The sequence below is a fragment of the Microtus pennsylvanicus genome, chromosome 4, assembly GCF_037038515.1.
Source record: "Microtus pennsylvanicus isolate mMicPen1 chromosome 4, mMicPen1.hap1, whole genome shotgun sequence".
Taxonomy (NCBI): Eukaryota; Metazoa; Chordata; class Mammalia; order Rodentia; family Cricetidae; genus Microtus; species Microtus pennsylvanicus.
The window spans coordinates 15622751-15645767 of record NC_134582.1 but is presented as its reverse complement, the minus strand read 5'-3'; positions in this window follow the sequence as shown (position 1 = coordinate 15645767).

Genomic DNA, 23017 nt, shown 5'->3' with positions numbered 1-23017 from the left:
GAATTTTTTCTCAGCCCATTTATCATTCATATATAAGAGGACTATTGAATTTTTTTGTGTTATTTTTGTGTCCTCATACATTGTTGATGGCATTTATCAGCTTTAGGAGTTCCCTGGTATAATTTTTAAGTCATTTATCTGTTCTATCATATCATCTGCAAATAGGAAAGTTTGACCTTTTTCTTTCCAATTTGTATCCCCTTGATCTCCTTTTGTTGTCTTATTGCCCTAGCTAGAACTTTGAGTACTATATTGAATAGTTATGGAGAGAGTGCATAACTTTGTCCTTTTCCTAATTTTAGTAGAATTACTTTAAGTTTCTTTCCATTTAATTTGATGTTGGCTGTTGCCTTGCTTTGTATTGTCTTTATTATTTTGATATATATTCCTTGTATCACCGATCTCTCCAAGACCTTTATTATGAAGGGGTGTTGGATTTTGTTGAAAGCTATTTCAGCATCTAGAGAGATGGTCTTGTAGTGTTCTTTCAGTTTGTTTATATGGTGGATTATGTTGACAGATTTTTGTATGTTGAACCATCCCTGCTTATCTACAATGAAGCCAACTTGACCATAGTTGATGAGTTTTTATTTTATGTTTTCTTGGAATTGATTTGTCAGCATTTTGTTGAGTATTTTTGCATCAATGTTCATGAAGGAGATTGTTCTATAATTGCCTTTCTTTGTTGCATCTTTGTGTGGTTGGGTATCAAGGTAACCTTTGCCTCATAAAAAGAATTTGGTAATGTTCCTTCTGTTTCTATTTTGTGGGATAATTTGAGGAGTATTGATGTTAGCCCTTCTGGTAAAACTCTGCACTGAAACCACCTGGTCCCGGGCTTTTTTGGTTTGGAGACTTTTAATGACTGACTATTTCCTTAGCAGTAATAGGTCTATTTAAATTGTTTATATGGTTTTGATTTAATTTTGGTATGTGGTAACTATCCAGAAAATTGTGCATTTCTTTTAGATTTTCCAATTTTGTGGAGTACAGGTTTTTGAAATGTGACCTGATGATGCTCTGGATTTCCTCAGTGTCTGTTGTCATGCCCCACTTTTAATTTCTGATTTTGACAATTTGGATATTCTTTCTCTGTTTTTTAGTTGATTTAGATAAGAGTTTGTCTTTGTTTATTTTTTGAAAGAACCAACTCTTTGTTTCATTGATTCTTTGTCTTGTTCTCTTTCCTTCTATTTTATTGATTTCAGCTCTCAATTTGATTATTTCCTATCATCTATTCCTCCTGGGTGAATTTGTTTATTTTGTTCTAGAGATTTCAGGCTTGCTCTTAAGTTACTTTTTATATGTACTTAGAGTTAGGACCTTTTGTCTTAGCACTGATTTCACAGTGCCCCATAAAATTGGGTATGTTGTGCATTCATTTTCATTGAATTCTAGGAAGTCTTTAATTTCTTTCTTTATTTCTTTTTTGAGCCAGTGGTGATTCAGTTGAGCATTGTTCAGTTTGTATGAGTTTGTGGGCTTTCTTTAGTTTGTGTTATTGTGTTCTAACTTTAAGATAAGATACAGGGGATTATTCCAACTCTTTTTGAACCTATTGAGATTTGTTTTGTGTTCAGTTTTAGAAGAGGGTCCATGAGGTGCTCAGAAGAAGGTATATTCTTTTGTGTTTGTCTCTGTAGCTTTGGAGCCTGTCCTGGAACTAGCTCTTGTAGACCAGGCTGGCCTTGAATTCACAGAGATCCGCCTTTCTCTGCCTCCCAAGTGCAGGGATTAACGGCTTGTGCCACCACTGCCTGGCTAGACAGGGTTTCTTTCACGCCTGGCTGACCTTGAATTAAAGAGCTGCTTGCCTCTGCCTCCTAAGTGCTGGGATTAAAGGCTTGCGCCACCACCGCCCGGTTTAAAATAAAGCATTTTTTTCTTTGTTGTTTTTGTTTTGTTTTTTGTTTTTTTAAAAAAAGAAAATCTAAGTAAAAGCTCCATGTGACTCATGGTAAAAGCCTAAACTGAAACCCAAATTCACCAGACTAAGAAATAGCAGCACACACAGGCACACTAAAGGTGTGGTGGGTCACGTATAATCTTAACACTTAGTAAGCTTCAGGTGAAGATGGCTAAGAACGAAGGCCTGCTTGAGGTTGTATGCAGCAGACTAAAAACCATACAAAACGAAATTACAAAAATAACCTACAATTTGCATATAAACCCAATGTTTAGCCTTGTTCTGAAGGTACAGGATACATACATTAATGAAGTCAATTAAGCCTTCATTTTGACATGTAGCCTAAGCTAACCTTAACTTCCCATAAAAATAAGTCAAATTTTTTTTCTTAAAGGCATATTAATAATGGGGAGAGGCGGGCAGTTTTGTGAGATAAAGACAATCCTAATTTACATAACCAGTTTCAAACTACCCAAGATTACATAGTGAGACCATGTCAAAATCAAAGCACAAATACAAAACAAAACAAAAAACCTCCCAAGGCAAATAGGAGAGATAGGAGAGATGGTTAGGTTGTTTTAGAGAATTATTTCCTCTGACAGAGGACCCAGATTTAATTTGTATACAAGGTGGCTTACAATCATTCTTAACTCTAGTTCAAGGGATCCAATGCCCTCTTCTGGCAAATGGTACATCTATATACATGCCGGCAAAATATTCATGCACATAAAAATCAAAACCAAATTTAGAATGGGGAGGGGAGATTGATTACTATAGTAAGCTGCAAGACACCTACAATAAATCTACACCCATCAAATGTGACCCTAATATAAACTTATGAATCTGATTTTGTTGTCAGTTGAACTTTGATCAAGCATTTGGTAAAGCAAACGGCATACCCAGATGACAGAAACTCAGAAAGTTTAAGACAATGAAGAGCACTTCCAAGGCTGGGTGTGGTGGTGGCCCATGTTTTTAATCCAAGCACTTGGTGAGTTGAGGCTATCAGATCTCTATGAGTTTGAGGCCAGCCTGGTCTATAAGAGCTAGTTCTATGACAGGCTCCAAAGCTACAGAGAAACCCTCTTTGCTTCTGGCATGTTTGAGTTGAATGTTCTATATATGTCTGTTAAGACCATTTGAGTCATGTTAGTTTTTTTATTTCTCTGCTACATTTCTATCTGTCAGACCTGCCCATTGGTGAGAGTAGAGTGTTGAAGTCTCCCACTATGAGTGTGTGGGGTTTGATGTGTGATTTAAGTTTAGTAATGTTTCTTTAAAAAATGTAGGTGCCATTGTATTTGGGAATTAAATATTCAGAATTGGCCTTCATGGTTTTTTCCTGTGTTAAGTTGACATGCAGACATCATAAGTGGATAAAATTACCGTAAGAACACAAAAGAAATGCATATTTCATACTCCTTTTTAGTCTTACATAATTATTGTTTAGAGCAAGTTTCTTTTTAGATTCTTCCAATCGGCAAGGCTCTCACTGATGTGTCATCTGTTTGTTCTCTCAGTTACAAGCATGGCTTGCTAAAATCTCCAACTGTAGCTGCTTGTCCAGTCATTCTTTATATCTCACATCCTGGTTCACATATTTCTATGTGCATGTTTATTATTGTGCGTCTTTTTGTTGAAATGATGGCCTTTCAGTGATATTTTTGCTTTGGGGTCTATTATGTTCAATACTATATTTTATTCTGTATTATATAATTTATAATAGACCATTGCTTTCTGGAGACTATTGACAAAACATAAATATTACCAAAGCAGAACAAATTGCTTGATAATTTATAAAGAATCATTTAAAATTATGAATTCTAGTTGAAATTTTCTTTTGTTTCTAGCATACCATGAGCTGACTTTCAACCCAATCCAGTTGAGAATAGAAAGCTCATTGTGAAAAGCCAAGTTATAATTAGAAAATTAATTTGCTCATCCTTAAAATTCACACAATGAATACCAAATACAAATTACTTTTGTATTATCCTGTATTTTGCTACTTGTTATCCTCTTGATCCCCCTATTAATATGGGTATTGAATATGTGAGTGCTAAACTAATCTTAATCTTCACCTTGTCAATGAAGCCGTTTATCTGTACCTATCTTGGAGAAGGTATCCATCATGCATGCAGAACAGGTCATCTGAGGATTCAGTGAAGAGTGCACTGAATATTTATAGTGGGTGCTTTGGACCCACATTTGAGGCTCAACGCATCAGAGAAGAGAGGGGAAAGGGTTTGCAAAGAGTACCAAGTGGGTGCTAAGAAGTTATGCTGTGGAGTTCCAAATCTGCACTCATTATCAAACAAGGACTCAGAGAACAAACACAGCTTAGGGAATGTCTACCTAGAAGATCAGTGGATATCAAAATTTTACTTGGCAATATCTCAAAACAAATATGCTTTATTCAAGCCCTAAGTGGCATGAGAGAATATTAGAAAAAATGACCATGTCCTCCTTTCTTTAATGAGGTCAAAGACTGAAACCTTCTATTCACCTTTATCCAGAGACTTCAACCTCATCAGACAAGTATTCACCAACTCCTCTAGCCTATAAATCTTTAAAATACCTTGGAGGTTATTAAAAGCAGAGTCAACTCAGAGAAACTTTAGGAAATTCTAACCTACATTATGGAAAAATAAATTACTCTATATTTGTCTTGATTTGATATATCACTTCTAAATTAGAATATTCATGAAATATCAATTCCTTGATTTCAGTATTTTGTGTTCCTAGCTTTCAAAAATTCAGCAAATAACCTTGTTGATAGGAGTGTCTTTAAATGTATAACCCTCATTAAACAGCAGGTTGAATAGAAAATCTTTTGAGAGAATGAAGCCTTCATAGAGTCAATTTCCCCATTCAAAAACATAAACAAAACCAAACCCAAAACACAACAGTGGGCTTCAAAACACACAATTGTGGACCTAATTTCTATCTAAGAGAAGTCAAAGATAATACATATTTGAATTTTTCAATGCATATAGAATGTAGAAGTGAGAATGAATTTCCTTGTGCATGCATTCATTTGCATTCTTTAACTGAATATAATCTCATATGGAATTTTAAAAGATTAATGTTTTACCTTAGCATACAAAGTAATGGATCTCGTTATGTCATTTTCATGCACATATGCCATTAACTTTGTTCTCATTTGTTCCTTATGGGGGCTTTTATGTATGCTCGGATGGTGAAATATATAGCTTGTCCTTTTGTATCTCACGTACTGTGTTGTGCCGTCAATGGAAGCAGGTGAATGCCTTGCGTTAACGCAGGGCAAATTTCCACAGTGAGTTACCAGGAATCTCTGCAATTGAACTTGGTGGTCAAAGATATGACAGATATATGAAAGAAGGGTTTCTTCCTGTTCAATGTTAATATCTTAAAAATGTGTCTTATTACTGCCTTTCATGGTTGGTTTTCTGGAATTAAATTTTTTTTTTCACATAACAGTCAGTGTCTTTGGTCTTTGCAATTCAAGACCTCACCAACTTGAATGATCTGGGGACTTCTGAGAGGTGTACAAGGCCAGTTACAGCCGTATTTATATTCTAGCCAGTCTTCTATTAGAAAATGTTTCTGCTTTGCCACATCGTAATGAAATCAGGCCTTGTCAGAATGTTAATGTGAGGAAAAAGTTACTCTTCCGTGTTTTGATCCGGGTCTCTGCCTTTGGTGATTATGATGTTGTCTTCATGCTTTATGGTATGTATGTCAATTAGACCCCTCAACACCCTCATTCCCAATCCTGGATCATATTAACTCAAATTCATTATGACCTCATTTACCTATCTTTACCATAGCTCCCCTGCTTTATCTCTGGCCAACATTTGTTCCACTGTACTGTTCTTCACTTATTCAACAAGCATTTATGGGACGCCCACTCTGTGCCAAGCATTTTCCCACATATTGGCAAGTGGAAAATTAAATATTCAGCTTTTAAAAAAATATTTTAAATAAATATTGTTTGAAATCAATGATGATAGTTATTTAAATTACTATTCTCAGTATTGCCCAATGACCACCACCAAACTGACCTCTTAGAATTTATGATATTCTGCTAATAGATTCTCCACACTGTGTGTGTGTCTAATTCAGCAGAAATGATCGTAGGTTATGTTACCTAACTCTCTGCTATGTTGCTTCTGTTACTATTAACAATATACTCAATTTAAACAATATAAGGGAGAAAAGGTTTTATCTGTTTATCTCAGAGGTCTCTCAGCCTGGTTGTCTCTCAGTGTGAGATTAAGAATCATGATTGACAAGCATCTACTGGAGTAAATTCACTCACCACACTGTGGTCAGGAATCAGAAAGCAGGAGCTAACATAATAGGCAAACTCTTAACCAATTCTATTTAGCTGCAAATTCATTAGTAAATCAATCTACTGCTGAAGTCAGAGCCCTTCTGATCACCTCTCAAAGAAATCATCTCTAAATACTGCTTCCTGGACACCAAGATTGTAACACATGAACTTCCAGGGAACACGTTGAATTCAAATTGTTAATCCCTTAACTACTTCCCATTGTTCTAAAATAAAATAATACTTAAGAATATGCCATGAAGGCCTGCCTGACTAGCCCCTGTTTATCCTTCCTGTCAGAGTGGGCCATCCTCATTGTCTCTGGATTCAATTGCTCACTGGACTTTATAAACGATTCCCTCTTGTTTCAAGTTTCCCTCTTGCTCTTCCTTTCCACTCAAATGGTCCTTTCTTCCTGGCCTCTTATCTCTGACCTAGACTTCCCTCCTCAAGGAAGGTTTCCAAAATCTTCCTCATCAGGACAAACTTTCATCTGTTAGGCTCATACACTTCATATAATTCTCATAGTTTATATTTGTTCCCACGTCACTTGTCATGTTTCCTCTCTGAGATGATACATTTCATGAGCACGGGGACCAGATATAAGTGTCTTTCCTACCATCCTTCCAGGCTCCAGCATAGTCTTTGGCCTTTTAATGGCACCTACAAAAACTTAATTTATAGACATTTTATGCCGGAAGAATTGGAATCCGAGTTTTAATGAGTTTTTAGTGATGAGTTTGTGAACTCAAAGAGAGCAGGCACATCTTGGCATAAGGAGGGACCTAAGACTTTCAGTTCTTTATTCAAAATTTTGTGATTTTTGAGTTTGAAAGAAAGAGCTTTAAGTTCTCATTGAATTCTAAAACCAAAAAAAAAAATACTTTTTTTTTGACGTTAATAAGAACTTCAGGGAGGATCTCAGATTTGATTTTGTTTGCTCTATCACTTTTAAAGTTGAAGCACTCACAAAATCTTTATTTCATCAGTAACCTGGCATGGTATTTATGAAGCCTGGAAGGAATGGGCTTAGTGAGACATTAAGCAAATTCAACAACACCAGGAGTCAAAGTGAATTTGAATGAGAATTCGGCTGCAGTTTCCTGTCCTGATTTTTTTTTTCCTTAAAAAGCAGAGACCTGGCCTTAAGCAGGTGAGAATTAAATTGCAAAAAGAGGATGATGGATGCAGGTTTATTGCTGGGAGTCAGCAATCCGGAGGGAATCTCTGCTGCAGGAAGTTAACACAGAGTGACAGATTGGTAGTTCCTGTGGATTTTCCCCCACCACACAAACAATGCCACAATTAGAGCATTTTGCTTGTACAGTTGTCACATCTATTAATTTAAAATAATCCCAATTTGAAATAACTTCTAAGAAACTCTAACTAGTTTCTAGTCAAATTAGGTAGCTATCATGACTTCTGTACATTCACATTACTTTTCTCCTTTATTGTCCAGCCAGCACCTAATCCAAGACGTGATAAGTGACTTAAGGAGAACAAATGGTACACATAGCTACAGATGGAGAATCCTGAATCCTTCTAGTAGTTTCTTATTCATAGGTAGGACCAAAGTATTAATGTCTTCAAGCAGATTTGCTCATGTCAGAAGATATGAGGAAAATTTAGTTTAAGAATCATAAGTGTCAGAGGCTTCTAAGTCACTCAAAAATGTATCTTTCTTAAAAGAAAAGACAGGAAAGAACACTAAACATTTCAGAAAAATCATCAGAATGAATATGTTTCAATATTATGTTTAGAATGCAAGTTAAATAGATTTGATGTCTGTGTGTATGGCGAAAATAGTTCCATCTTTTTTCCCCCTTCTCAATTACAACACCCAAAAGAAATGCAGTTAGCAGTCGGTTTAATTTCCATCACGTTGACTGCAAAAAGTTGTGCCTGAAGCTCTCCAAGCTGAGAATGATTGCCTTCATACCTTGTTTTCAATTATTCTGAATCACTAACTGCAAAACCTAATGGGTTGGGTTACCATAAGGCTGGACAAACAAGAGCTGTCAGTAAGTCAGTAACACACAGTTGCTGGTTTCCTGGTACAAGCTTGAAACCACTGTCCCCACAGGAAAGGTGTCTCCCAGGACAAGTGAGTGTGATGACTTTCCTTCTTCATGATGAACCTAACTGGAGATGTGTAAGATCTCTCCTAATAGTCAGGTTATAATGAAACAGGATGGAAAAGTGATGGAGCATTCAGGAAATGATATCAAATAGTCAGAATAAATAACATAAAGGAGGAAGGAGCTGTTTTGGCTCATGGTTCTTGAGGGTTCTTCAGCTGAAGAGTGGTGGGGGAATGTGGCAGAGAACTGCAGTTTACCTCATGGTGGAGTAAAACCGAGGGAAGAGGCTATATGGTGGCAAGGACACAGTGCCCACCAGAACCAACACCCAGTCTCCTAACTTCCTCAGGGATGTCCTACCTCTAAAATCTCCAGGACGTATTAAAGCAATGCCACAGGTTGAAGATTGTATTAGTTGGGGTTTGCTAAAGAACAGATAAAATGATGAAGAGGATTAATTTGCGTGGCTTATAGGCTGTGGTTCAGGTCCTCCAACAATGACTGCCACATGATGGAAAAGTCAAGAATCTGGTAGTTATTTTGTCTATAGGACTGGATTTCTCAGCAGTCACAGCCTGATGCTAGCTAGAGTTCTAAAGGATTCCTAAAGAGCTGCAGACTTTTAGTCTACAATGGGATCATGAAGAAGTAGGTTTTAATGGCAGTGAAGGAATGACTCAGCTACAGAATAGATGAACTTCCCATGAAAGGAGGGAGGGAGAAAGAGGAAGGGAAAAGGGGAGGGGAAGAGAGAGAGAGATTCTGTAGATTTGTAATTTTCCAACTTTAGTGAAATGAAGAATTTTTAATATATAAAAGTACAAAACTGCAGTAAACCCATGAGCCCTTATCAACATTTGTAGCAGTTGTAAATGTTCTGTGACTTCATATACTTACCTTCCCAGTTTCCTGGGAACAAGTTCTTAATATATTGTTTTCATATGTTAATGTTTTGCATTCTTCATTATTTTAAGGACTTTATCCTTTTTCTTTTTCTCTCCCAAGCACACATATATTTTTAAACACACTGTAAGTTGTTTAGAGCCTTTTTCGTCTAAAACTATCTTTACTGTATCTCTCTTTTTCTGAATACATGAGACTTTAATTTTCTAAGCGATATGGTTAGGATTAAATTCATGATTTTGATAGCTGGATTCAGCCCATTCCTTAGCTTTTTGAGAGTCTAGCCTCATGGTGGAGGTACGGACTGGAGCCATGTTTATTACCACAACTCAATGGAGTTTCAAGGTCCCTGCCAGCACCAAGAAGCATGCTGTAGGCTATTCATAAAAAGAATTTAAGTGTTTTGTGGTGGAGCCTCTTAAAAGCTATTCATCAACAGCATTTAAGTGTTTTGTGGTGGGGCCTCTTAAAAGAGCTGCAAGGTTTTTGCAGCTAAAGCTGAATTCAGAAAGCCTCTCTTAAATGAGACATACTTGTTTCCAGCAAATAGCCCACCTGAGAAAATGTTGCTACCAAGAAGTCATGCTTAACTCTGTTCTTTTTGATTCTAGAATTACTTTCCAAATTCTCTCAGGTTTTAAGTGGATTTAGCTGTCCACATTACCACATTGGCAAATTGTCCACATTTGTTGATGGAGGATTTTATCCTGCCTGGTCCTTCAGCCATTCAGTCCCAAAGAAATACGCTGCGGTCTACATTAATCATAAACTGGCTGGCCTAGTAGCTCGGACTTCATATTTAACTCTTATGTATTAAATTGACCCACAATTCTTGTCTGTTTAGCCATGTGACTGGGCACCTTTTATCAGTGAGGCATTCTCATCCAGTTTCCTCTGTATCTAGGTGACGACTGCAGACTGACTCTTCCCTCTTCCCAGAATTCTCCTGGTCTTGTCACCCTGCCTATACTTCCTTCCTGGTCACCCCCCCCCCCCCCCCGTATTTCCTGCCTGGCTGCTGGCCAATCAGCATTTTATTAAAATACAACTGATAAATCTTTACAGGATACAAGACCATTGTCCCATAGCAGTAGTGCAACTTTAAATTCTGGTTCGGGGGATCTCATTGGGAATCTCTTTCCAGTAATTCCTAAAATCCCATTTCTCCATAATTATTCATGGCCTTATGACCTTACTCATATTCTTTGTCTCACACAGCACATTCATGAGAGTTTTAGATAAACTACTACTAATACCAGTTCCATGTTGATGAAAAGTGCTACAGATGTCTTGTATTTTCTTTCATCCACTTCACATATGAATGAAGTAATATATAGTCAAGTTTCAGGTTTTAGTATACTTCATATGTAGTTCGGCTACAAAGTAAATTCAGAATTGGGCTAATTTACTACATTTAATTTTAACTGATGGCATGTCTCTCTATTTTATCTTTGCTGATCCTACTTTGGAGTTCATGACATTAAGAATGATGGAGGAATGTGGATAATAGACAGGAAAGGAAAAGAACAAAAAAGTTGTTTGAAAAATGCTATGATAGCCAGCCATTTCTATGCTATGAAGAAGAAAAATAATAATTGCTCTGGTTTTGGTAGTTTCTATGAAACCCAAGTAAATTGCATGTTATATAATCTAGTAGTTTTACTCTGAGTTATTAATCCAACAGAAAGACACATGTATGTTCATCATGACACTTTTACTGAAATGTTCATACCCACAAGCTTGACATTGAAATTGCCACCAACTTTAGAGTGAGTGAGTTTATCATGACATGGTCATACTATGCATTGTAACAGGTTTCCAAATGCACACTGTGATTCAGATAGGTCTCATAGGCATAATTTCAGGAAAAGACAACAGACCAAAAGAGCATATATTATATCACTCTGTTTACATAAGACAGAAAAGTAAGAAAAAAATTGTACATGCTACCAGAGGTTAGAATACCTCACAGGAAAGTGTCTGATAGGTGCTTCAGTGGCTATTCAACTTCTCACCTGGGTTCTTATTTCATTATCATCTTGGCTTATCAATATTGATCAAAATGCATTCTGTATGGATTTTTATGTATATAGATAGAAGTAAAAATTCCTACTTGATCATCATCCTCATAGCCTTATCTCTCTAGTATACTTCTAATTTGAGCAATAAAAAGAAAAATAATGACAAAACGAATCAAGAAATGCAATTATCCACAGTGATATGTTGAGCAAGGAGATGAGGTGGATGGGCTCCACTGGTTTATTCTCTGGTGAGTAGCTGGATGGGTTCACACATAGTGAGGACACAGCGGCACCAGCAGATTCATCTCAAGCCAAGAATCAAAGACAACAGGAGATGCAGAGCCTGTTCTTCTTCTTCTTCTTCTTTTTTTTTTATTACAACCTCCTATGAGAACTCAAGGGATCACATAAGAACAGCCTTCCCAGACCATTCTTACTTGACTCAGGAACCTCACAGTAGGGTTCATCTTTCAAAGGTTCTGTTACCCTCTCATACCTGCTTTCTGTTGGCCAACATGTCAACTGAAATCATCCCCAAGGGATCCTTTCACCATTCCCAAACTACCCTAGGGAGCTAGAGATCTCAGAATAGCACCTGAACTATTTCCTACAAAGCCATTTTCTAGCTCCTATTGGCAAACGTCTCCTTCCATAACTCTCTCTGTAACCTGTCCTTGGCTGCTATTTATTAATCTGTACTCTTTGAAACTCCTATCACTAACGGAAGTGTAAAGTGTCTTTATGTGGGTATTTATCATTTATATTTCTACTTTCTGAATTGTGAACACTGTGAATGAGAATGGAGGCTTTGCCTCTCTTAGGTGCTGCTATTCTTAGTGAGCATGCTAGGTTTCTGTGACTTGAGCATTTGATAAATGAATCCAGGTCCAGAAAAGGGTTTGGAGACTCAACATAATCCTCCCAGAGAGCCCCAAGATCTTCCACTGGGAAGGCCATTGACTCCCTTAAGATTTGTTCATCAGAGTGCCCCGAGATTCTTCTAGGCAGAAAGATTTGGTGTTTATTTATTATTAATATTCTTCAGAGTGAGTAGGAATTTGCCCAAGAAGTTTAGTTTGGTCAAAATGTCAAGTCCTTGAAATGAGGTTGGCCTGCCTGTCTTTTGACTCACTCTCTTAAGCTTTTCAATATTAAAGTGCAGTTTATGTATGCAGGGGATAGATGTGGTTACTGCATTTATCAGAAATGTGGTAATGACAGGGAACATCCCATACCTGTCTTTGATTACTTGGGTTAGTTTAACCTCAATTAAGAAAATGGAGCATTCACCTGATGATTTCAAGGTGGGCAGATGGAGCTGACACAGCTGTCTGGAATGCCAGGTGGAGGGAGGGAATTTAAACCCAAGTGAGAGCAACATATCCCCAGTCAGCAAATGTGCCATCTGCTCCTCCATCGTCGCAATTTAGAGAAGGCAACTTAACTCTTTCATGAAATAGATTTTTGATATTGAATATCAGCACTGGTATTCCAGTAAGCTGGAGAATGACTGGATTTAAAGGACTCCCTATTGACTGGCAAGAGTAGAAAAAACAGTCAAAGCGTGTGTGTGTCTCTCTCTCTCTCTCTCTGTGTGTGTGTGTGTGTGTGTGTGTGTGTGCATGTGCAATAGCATCAAGGTTCACTTGACAGCTTTGAGGAGGCTGGCATGGGTAGTCTCTTTGATGGGGAAAATTTTTCAGCTACGTTAAAGACAGGCTTCTATGTGACATCAAACAGAATGCTGGGAGGAAAGCAGCCTGGGAGGGAGGGAAGGATAAACACCCTAGTGGTTTCAGTTAGCTCTGGCAGAAATGATCAAACAGTAGTCCAGTTTCCATTTGTTCTGTTACTACATGCTGCTGTTTACCTGTAGGGAGTGCAATTTTCCTGCAGAGCCAATAGACAAACACACGTTTGTTTGGGTAACCAGTTTCCTTTTGTGTCACCTGATATTCCGTTCAGCAAATTGCTTGGGTAAATAAAGCTTTGTGTTAGAAATATTAATGTTAGGAGCACAAAATAAAGTTCCTGTTTGTAATATGTGTAGTCCAGTGGTGGAAACACACGTGTAAAAATTTTAAAATGTGGACAGCTTCAGAGCAGCAGGTTCGCCAGGCCCATACGGTGATTTTTTTCCCCCTGTGGAAGAGGAACATGGAAAAGACTGACCTTATTTTGTCTAGGCAAAAGTGGTGCAATTAATTCCTCATCGTCAACAGTCTGGGCTGGATCCTAGCAACAGGATATAGAATTGGGGCATCTCGACTAGTGGTCAGCATCATCATTATCCGGTGGAGACATCATGGTGTCCTATAATCTTCTTTGAGACCTTGGGTCACTACTAGGTTCTGGGAGTCTCTGTCTGATATAAACTTTACAATCATCATCTTAATGCCATATTCCATAGATCTCTGAAGCATTTTAGGGCTCCCTAGGTGTATCTGACTAGACAAACTTTGTTTTGAGTTACTTAAGTTTGAATTGAAAACCTATACAGGGAACTAAGTAAGACATATTCCTGTAATTAATTGTATCAGTACTTTGAGGATATCTGACTATTAACTTGTATTTCCTAACTGTCTATAATAAATTAGCAGCTTTTTTAATGATTAGAACTTTACACTCCATGTTTGTCAGGTTTTAGCCTTAAAAATCCTTTTATTATTAATATAAAATATGACTCAGTTTTTTCCCCAAATATTTTAAGCCCAACCAAGTTAGAAAAGTCAAGGAGGTTAGACATACATTTTAAAACCTGAATAGACCTTGAACAAGGAGACACATTTTTTTTTTAAAAATTTCCACTTCCTCCCACCTCCCTTTTCCCTCCCCCTCCCCCTACTCCCCACCTCCCACTCCCCTTCCCCTCCCTCTCCAGTCCAAAGAGCAGTCAGGGTTCCCTGCCCTGTGGGAAGTCCAAGGTCCTCCCTGCTCCATCCAGGTCTAGGAAGGTAAGCACCCAATAGGCTAGGCTCCCACAAAGCCAGTACATGCAGTGCTACCTTCAGAAAGGAGATACATTTTTAAGGCATTGGTTTTCAATATTTTTAATGTTGTGACCTTCTAGTGTAGTTTCCCTTTGTTATTTTACAACTGATGTTTTGTTATTGTTCTGAATCTCAGTTTAAACATCTGACATGCAGGCGGTTCTGGACTACTTCTGTACAACCTCAAAAGATTGAGATCCATGGACTTAGAAGCTGTTTTAAGCCCTTTATCAGAAGATTTTTAGGTCATTGTCTGTTTACACCACAAGAAATGAGCATCTTAGTTTCTGGTTAGTGGTTGGTGATCATGGCTGCAAACTTAATTTTTAGTTTTTTAATTTGAGTCCAAATGTCAACCATATAAAACATTTTATAAGCACATATGTCCCATAGCTTGCTATATTTCATTGTAGCTGGTGCTTCTGGTTACTATCAATGTCACTGGCATTTTTTATTGATTTATTGAGGTATATATATTTTTCTCCACATCCCTTTCTTCCTCCCCTCTCTCCTTCTACCTTCTCTCATGATCCCCACACTCCCAATTTCCTCAGTAGATCTTGTCATTTTCTGCTTCCCACATAAAGTAGATCCATGGATGTCTCTCTTAGAGTCCTCTTCATTGTCTAGGTTCTCTGGGATTGTGAAATGTAGGCTGGTTTGTCTTTGCTTTATGCCTGCTGTTCTGAAACTTCTGCCTCCAATGCTATGGAGACCTGGGTATACTTTATATGGACTGGTTCCTGTCATTTTTAATGCATTTGTAAACTGTTTGACCTGTACTTAAATATAATTTATTTATCCTTCTGAGATTTTTGATAGTGTTGATGGCTAGGCTAGCTATAGCTTTGTTAGCTTGGCAGCATCAGAAAAATGTTCTAAGATATATAAAGGTCTAGAGATACAAAAACTTTTAAGCTTTAAGGATATAGAAAATAATTAAGCTATAAAATTATTTCAGATTTCTTGGCCCTTCTACATTATAGTTCTAATTAGCTGATAGAGCAAGGCCTACTTACTGTTTATGTCACAAGCTCAGGAACTTAAATTTCTTTTGGTTGTCTTCTAAATATAGGCTTAGATGCTTTTAACACAAATCTAGGGATTTTACTAGGACACAAAGTTATGAGTCTATTTTTCTTGTTTTACAGATATCTGTTATCTGATTTTTCTTTGATATGGATTTCAATATGGGCCTAAAACTTTCAAATGTATTATTTTCTTTTAAGTACATAAATTTTAACTCTGTTCCTAGTTTGAGCTTGTCTCAACAGGCTGGTAGACACATCCAGGTATTTATTGTTAACTATAATCTTCTCCAAATGCCTGTGAACCCTGGACTTTCTGAAAGCAGATATGGATCATTCCAGCTGCTGTGAATGCTCCCTGACTCCTCAACAGATTCTGATAAATACCCCATTGCCTGAATTCTCTCTTTGCTTTTGTCTAGCATTTCAGCTTTGCCAAGACACTGACAACAATACCTCAAAGTCAGCCTGAAGCAGTTACAGAAGAGAATATGCTGTCCTCTGATCCCTGACTGAGAGGCTAAATTACAAAAATTTCCTTCAATAGGGGGACTATATGCAGCACTGAATAGAAAACTGTTGTTTCTATGTTGGCCATTCAGGAGTAGTAAAATTCATGGCCAAAATTAAAAAAGGACTGGCCAAACACAAAAGAGAATGAGAAGAAAATCAAGGATGGTTATTGGGTCCTTTCTTCATATTAAAGCAAGATCGAGGCCCATGATTGGGCTCTCATAGTCACAAGAAAGAAGAGGAGATGTGTGAACCTGATTGCAAACTTCATTTTCTTTAAAATGGGGCTTCATCTTAAGCCATATAAACTGGACCGATCTCAGCTCCAAAAATGTGCTGTGATAGCAAAATTTGAATGGATACCCTGAAAATAGCCAATTAAGGCGCTAAGGAGCAGGACCATAAAATTTAATGATATTCTTGGGAGGTATTCTGTCCTTGAAGATACCTTGTCAGTTATTAATGGCTCTTTGTTAGGGTTTTTGGGCCCAAAACCTGTCCAATGGCTTCAGAAACTACCTTATCCAATGCCCTCCTTACCCAATCCCAAGATGACAGGATATGAACTCCTCTGATTACGCTGTTTGCCTTTAAAAGATTGCCCATTCCCCAGGCTCGAGGCTGCACTTCCCACACCTACTGTGTTGGTGTGGTGGAGATGTACTACAAACTTGAGTCTGAATATTAAAAACCCTCTTGAAAAAAATGAAAAAAAATGTGGACAGCTGTGGCAAGTCCTGTGAATCTCCCTCTTTTGCTGGCTTTAGACTTCTTCGAATCTGAACTACAGTGAGACCCAGATTGTTTTTGTGCAGCTCAAGTTATTTCTGCCTACTCATTTTAATGCATTATTAAACTTCAGCTTAGGTAACTCCCAAGTTTTCTGATTTGGGATAAGATAACTATACAAAAATTATCCAGTTCCCACCCATCGCTGGTCATGGTAAGGCCGAACTCTGTGACTGACGGCTACATTCCAGAAGCACATCACTCCCTGCCAATGTTCAGCTCAAGACTGACTTGGAACCTGTCTTCATCTGATTCAAGTATCCTGGCTCGTTGTATCCCTACAGAACTGTGGCCAGCTTTCCTCCAGAGGGATGATTTCCTGCTGTTTGTGCAACTGTTACATTCTCTATTTAGTATCCTGCTCCCAAGTGTGGTAAATATTGCCTGTGTTTTGGCCACAGAGATGGGTTTACAAAACTCCCCCCTGTTATCAGACTGAGGGTTGAGCTGATGACAAATCCTGCTTTTTGATGAAATATGGATGCATGCTACATTCCTGAGAGCTCCTTTTAAATCATTCTCCTACTAACCATGGGTCCAGATTTGACTCCATACTCTATCTATGTCCGTCTGAGCCATATTTGAAAAGTTAAAATTTTCATAGATATAGGAAAACAATAATAATAGCAAAGACTCAGATTCCTCTCCACACTCTTTATTCCCGTGCTTTACACCCAAAGCTCTGATGTAGAAATAACACAGGTACATGTAGGAGCATCCCAATCCATCAGAATCTCAGAAGTGTATCTTTTTAAACTTAGGCTCAGGTGTCCAATAGCCCAACATCACCCACCACATAGTGACTACAATGACAAGACAGCTGAGGAACTCTGTCTCATTCTTTGTCTTCCCAGAGGTTGAGAAGGTCCAGGCACTTCTTCCACTGAGGAGCCTTAGGCCCAAGTAGAGTGAGGGAAGGAATGACAACGGAAGATGAGAAAGGAAGAGAGGAAAGGGGGGACGAGAACTGAGCTTCTCTTCTGTCCCAGCCTCTGCCACCCCCTTGCCCTGTGCCCCCTCACCTGTATGACCCCTCCTCATCTTTTATCAAACATACACAGGGGACCCCTCTTGGGTTCTTCAGATCTGTCCAGGATAACAAATAAGCCCAACTGATGCAGGCTGTTTTCTTACTAATGTTCCCTAGTCTACTTTGTTTCTTTTCCTAGTGTGCACCTTCTGTATTGGAGAGACTGTGATTCTCCGGAATTCTGGCCCAGGCTGATCAGTAAGAATACGCCAATATCTTGCCAAGATAATTGGCTCTGGGGTGGATATGTGACCATTTCACTCAAGCAGAATAATGAAAGCCATTTCTGGCTGAGTTCTAGGGAAGTAAGTTATTGACTGTTGAAGTTCCTAAGGAGAGGCAGAGAAAAGCCAGGCACTGTCGTCTTGCTTGTCAGGTAAGAGGTTGTCCTTGAACATAAAGGCAAAAATTAAAAACAGAGGTTAGCAGTGGAGAAAGTGACAAAGTCTAGATGCCTCACCAGCCAACTCCCAGTTCTTGGATCTCTCCTAATGTCCAAAGTCTATCTAGCTCAAATGTGAATTTCCCAGATATAGGAACTCATTTGTTAATTGTTTTCCTCTCAGTCTGAACTAGGTTTGCGTTATGATGATGAGACTAACATAACAAGGAGCTGAAAATTTTCTTCTGGAAATGCCTAGGCTTACCAGAGAAGCTTTTATCCAGTGATACCAATACTTTGGAAAAGCAAGCCATCAACATATTTAGAATCAAATATCTCAAATACTACATGCATTGCTCCACTTAGACAAGTTTGCTGAACTTCCATGCAGTTCTAAGGAGATGTTCATAAAAAATGGTTAGGATAGGCTAATGGAATTGTTTTTCTTGAGCATGTGCAAGGCTTTGGGTGCTTCTCTCAGCATCATGTGCACATATGCACATGGGCATGCACTTGTGTGTGTGTGTTTGTGTGTGTATGTGTGTGTGCACACACACACACCATATATAGGTACACGCATGTATATAGAGTTTAAAAAGTATCCATGATGACTGCATTTGTTTAAATAAGTATCAGTCTGATTTTGGCTGTTCATAGTATTTCTGCTAATACTCATCTTTATTCTTCTTATCTTTCTTTGAATACACAAGAGGCTAAAATCCCAGACAGCTGGCCAATGGATTCCAGTCATTTTTGTATTATTGACCAGTGAGAGTCACTTTGGGATCTGGAAAGAATTTGGAAGGGACAAGCTGTCCTTCAACAGTGCCAGCTATGGGAAGCATGTGGGTGTCCCAAGATGGCAGTTGTGTGGTTTGTGTGTGCTTTTAACTCCTCTAGATAGTCATTCACTTGACAAAGATCAAACATTTTCATTTTTTTAATTTCATTGATCTCTGCATGAATACAGAACATCTGTTGATTTGGTTAATCATAGTGGTTGTAATAATCAGTGATTTAGATACTTAAATCATTTAAATTGTATTATGAGAAAGGAGGAGCCTGAGTCAAATGTTGTCATAGTTAATTTAAATTGTCAACTTGTAAAGCCAAGAGAACCTGTGAAGGGACTATTAATTGAGGAATTACCCAAAGTGTTACTGCTGTGAGCAAGTCTTTAGGCGACTGTCTTGATTATTAATTGATTTGGAGGACATAAACCACTGTAGACATTGCCATTCCTTGTGTAGGTGGTTCTGGGGTATGTAAGAAGGGTAGCTAAGCATGAACATTTGAGGGAGTGAGAGGCTGAATCAGCAAGGTTCTTCCATGGTTCCTCTCCCATGTTCCTGCCTCTAATTCTCTCAAGAATGGATTGTGATGTGCAAGTATAAGTCAAGTGATGCTTTCGTCTCCTAAGATGCTTTGGCAATTGATTCACTATAGGAGAAAGACACTTGAACCTTTTCCAGATCTCTTTGACCTCAGTATTCTCATTTTTTTCAAATACTCTAGCTTCTGCCTTTACACCAGTGTTCCACAAATTGAAGCAAGTACCAGAATCACTCAAGGGGTTCTTTAGAAGGGGAGCTGTGCAGTTCCATCCTGCAGCATTAGAGCTGATTTGGCCTGGTGTAGGCTGTACATTCTCACTACTTCTGGTAGCCTGGGGGTACCCCACTTTGAGCTTTTGTCTACTGAACAGTTAAGGGTGAATTTATCACTAACTTTAATAATTTATTATCTTTTCATATTCACATTAATGCATTTTATACTACTGTGAGCAACACCTTGTACTACCTGCATGTAGAGACCAGTAGTTTTTGCTGTAGGAATTCCTACCACCAGCAGCCTTTCAGTTACCTGCCCACTTGGGCATGGCCTCTTATATTATATATGTGGATGCAAAGTACTCATCTGGCCTCTTTTCTGGCTGCTGAATTGGGTTGCTGCTCCCTGTTTAAGCAGAGGATTGTGATCTGTGAGTCTACCCCTAAATAAATAACCTTTTATTATACTCAATTCTGAGTTAGTCTGGGATTACTTTTTTAGCATCTTTTTTCATCTGGAACCCATGTAGATCCAGATTACACACCTACTGGGTGGATGGGCTTAAAATGCCTAAACGGTCTACAGCTCAGAAAGTCTCCCACTCCTACCCACTTGGTTTGCTTTTACCTAAGTGGTTTTATTTTAGAATCCCTTGCCACAGTGGAGCTAACTGCGTGTGGTGACTTGAAAATTTCCCAAGAATGTGCATGCCCCCCTGCCCCCACTGCCATGTTCCCTGCCATGGTTCCCTGCCACATGGCGACTTGCACAGCTTCCAGTTTGTGCTTCCTGCCCGTGAGTTCTGGGATTTTTGCTCTGTGTATGGAATTGATTTAATTGCTTTTAATTTGTCAAGCAAAGCATGTTTCTCAGTATTTAACCAGCTCCAAGGTGAGAAAGACAAAGTGGCTCAGGACTGTTCATGACACCAGGTTGTGCCACTACTCACAACTCTGAAACCACAACACTTGCTGGACAATAAAGATTATTACATCTAAAACAATTTATTGGACCTCATACCAGGTAAATATTTTATTGATTAATAAGTCAATAAACTTGAAAGTTATGTAATGGCAGACAACATTACCATTGAAACTTTTAGTAACTTTTTGCTAATACTTGTATTCTGCAAGGTTTATATGGTTATTGTGATTCATCCATTTATTGGGTATTGAGACTCAGTTTTTTCTTCATATTATATCATTAAGAAAATTGTTTGATAACAGAGCCAAGAATGAGTACTTTTAGAGAGAATACAGTCTTTACAGACTAGTAATGAACAGCCATCAGACAGGATTAATACCATTGAAAATGGTAACATTAATTTGACAGAGAAAATTGAATCCATGTCAAAGGACACTGAGAAATTATGTAAAAGAATCATACTGTTGAATTTGACAATCAAAATTTCTTAAAAAGTTATGATAGGTTAGCAGATAGAGTATCTCTCCAGGATGGCAATCTGCACGCTGTCCAAATAATGTCCCAGGATGAGGTATTATATTTAAAGGACAAACTTCAGACCTTTGAATCACATGTGCAGAATGAGGACCAGAGGCTAGGTGCCTCAATGAAATCACTAGAAATATAAACAGGCCAGGAGATTCAGGCTTTACAAAAGACAGTACTAAAAGATTTTAAATGATTGAAGAAATTATTGAAGCTGATGAACAGTGAAAGAAGGTACAAGGACAGGATTCAACATCACCAGTAGCTGTCAGAGATGACATACCCAGGGTTTTGTGTTCCTAATCTGTAATCTACTCCAAAAAAGCATCAAGTTCTAAAAGCCCAAAAGGATAAAAAGAAAGTAGATGGATATTTATAAGAATAAATGATCTAAAAGAAATTAAGCAAGCTGTTGTAACTTATGGCTTGCATTCTGCATTTGTTAGGGAGATGATAAAGACATTGGCTTCTAGCATTAAAGCAACACCACACTACTGACTTCAGTTAGTTTCAGCAGACTTGGATGATGGGCCTCAACTGACATTTCAATGCTATTTTAAAGAAGAGGCTAAAATTTTAGAACAACAGGGAAAATCAAAGGACTTGAGACTTCCCAAGATCAAATTCTTGGTGAAGGCACTTATGTTGACCCACAGACTCAAGATCTTTATAATTATCAAATCTTGTCCCTATGCCACAAAGCAGCCTTAAATGCTTGGGGCAGGATTCAAGAACAAAGAAAACAAATTGAATCATATGCCAGGGTTAAACAGGGCCAGAGAAAATCTTTTAGTTACTTTTTACAAAGACTAACTAAGGCTGTACAAAAAGGAGTAACAGATTCAGATGCTAGACGAGTATTTATTGAATCCTGGCTTCTGAAAATTCCAGCTTAGAATACAAAAAGATACTTGAGCTTCTGCTAGAACTTCAATAACTATGTTGAAGAGATATGGTGAGAGTGAACAACCTTGTCGTGTTCCTGCCACCAGTAGCCTTTAAGTTACCTGCCTACTTGAATGTGGCCTCTTATATTATATGTGATAATGTAAAACACACATCTGGCCTCTTCATGGCTGCTGGATTTGGCTGCTGTTTCCAGTTCAAGCAGAGGATTGTAATCTGTGAGTCTTCACCAAAATAAATAACCTTTTATTATACTCAATTCTGAGCTAGTATAGGATTTCATTTTTAGCATCCTTCTTCAAGGACATGTCCTTTCAGTATTCTGTATTGTTTTAGTAGATAACTACTCCAGATGTATGAATTGGTGTGAACCTGTATAACCTACACTTTTCTGAGCTTTAAATAATGAATGACTATTAGACTGATGGTATATCATGGGCAAATAAGGTGATTTTGACTGATTAAAAAATTTTGACCTCTCTGATTGTCTTGTAGAAATGGATAGTCTTTCACTGTTAACATTATTCTCAAGCAGTTCAATAAATATGGCATGCAACTCACTCAATTTCATGACCTTGCTTATCCTTCATCAAAAGCATTGCTAAAGCATTAGGGATGATTAGACTTGGCTCTTAATTAAAAGACTTTTTGACTTTCCATAGATATTAATAGAAGTGAACTGAAACCCTCTGGACTACATTTCAATAACAGATAAAGAGGCTCAAAGGTTTTAATTTTGCCCCGTTGCTGCTTGCCCAAAGGTGAATTTTACTCAAGAGTATCGATTCTATTTTATTGTAATGTTCACTCTGGCTGCAATGGGGCATTTTGGCTCCACAAAGGGCTCATGAGTTGAAGGCCATGCAATGTTCTATAATAATAGCAGCCACATAGAAACTATTTTTGTTAGTAATATTAAAAGTCTGGGCTCAGTTTCCTGAAATACTTTACAATAAAGTATTTTTATGATTTAAAAATTTAGTCTATTTTTAGAATAACATTAAAACCTAATCTTCATTTTCTTTATAGTGAAAAACTGTACACAATAGGACTTTTAGATGCTTAAATTTGTTTTTCCCTTTGGAAATTTTTTAAAGGTAAAGAACAATACATTTTTCTATTTATACAGTATAAGCAGTCTATTTTAATTTCTTCT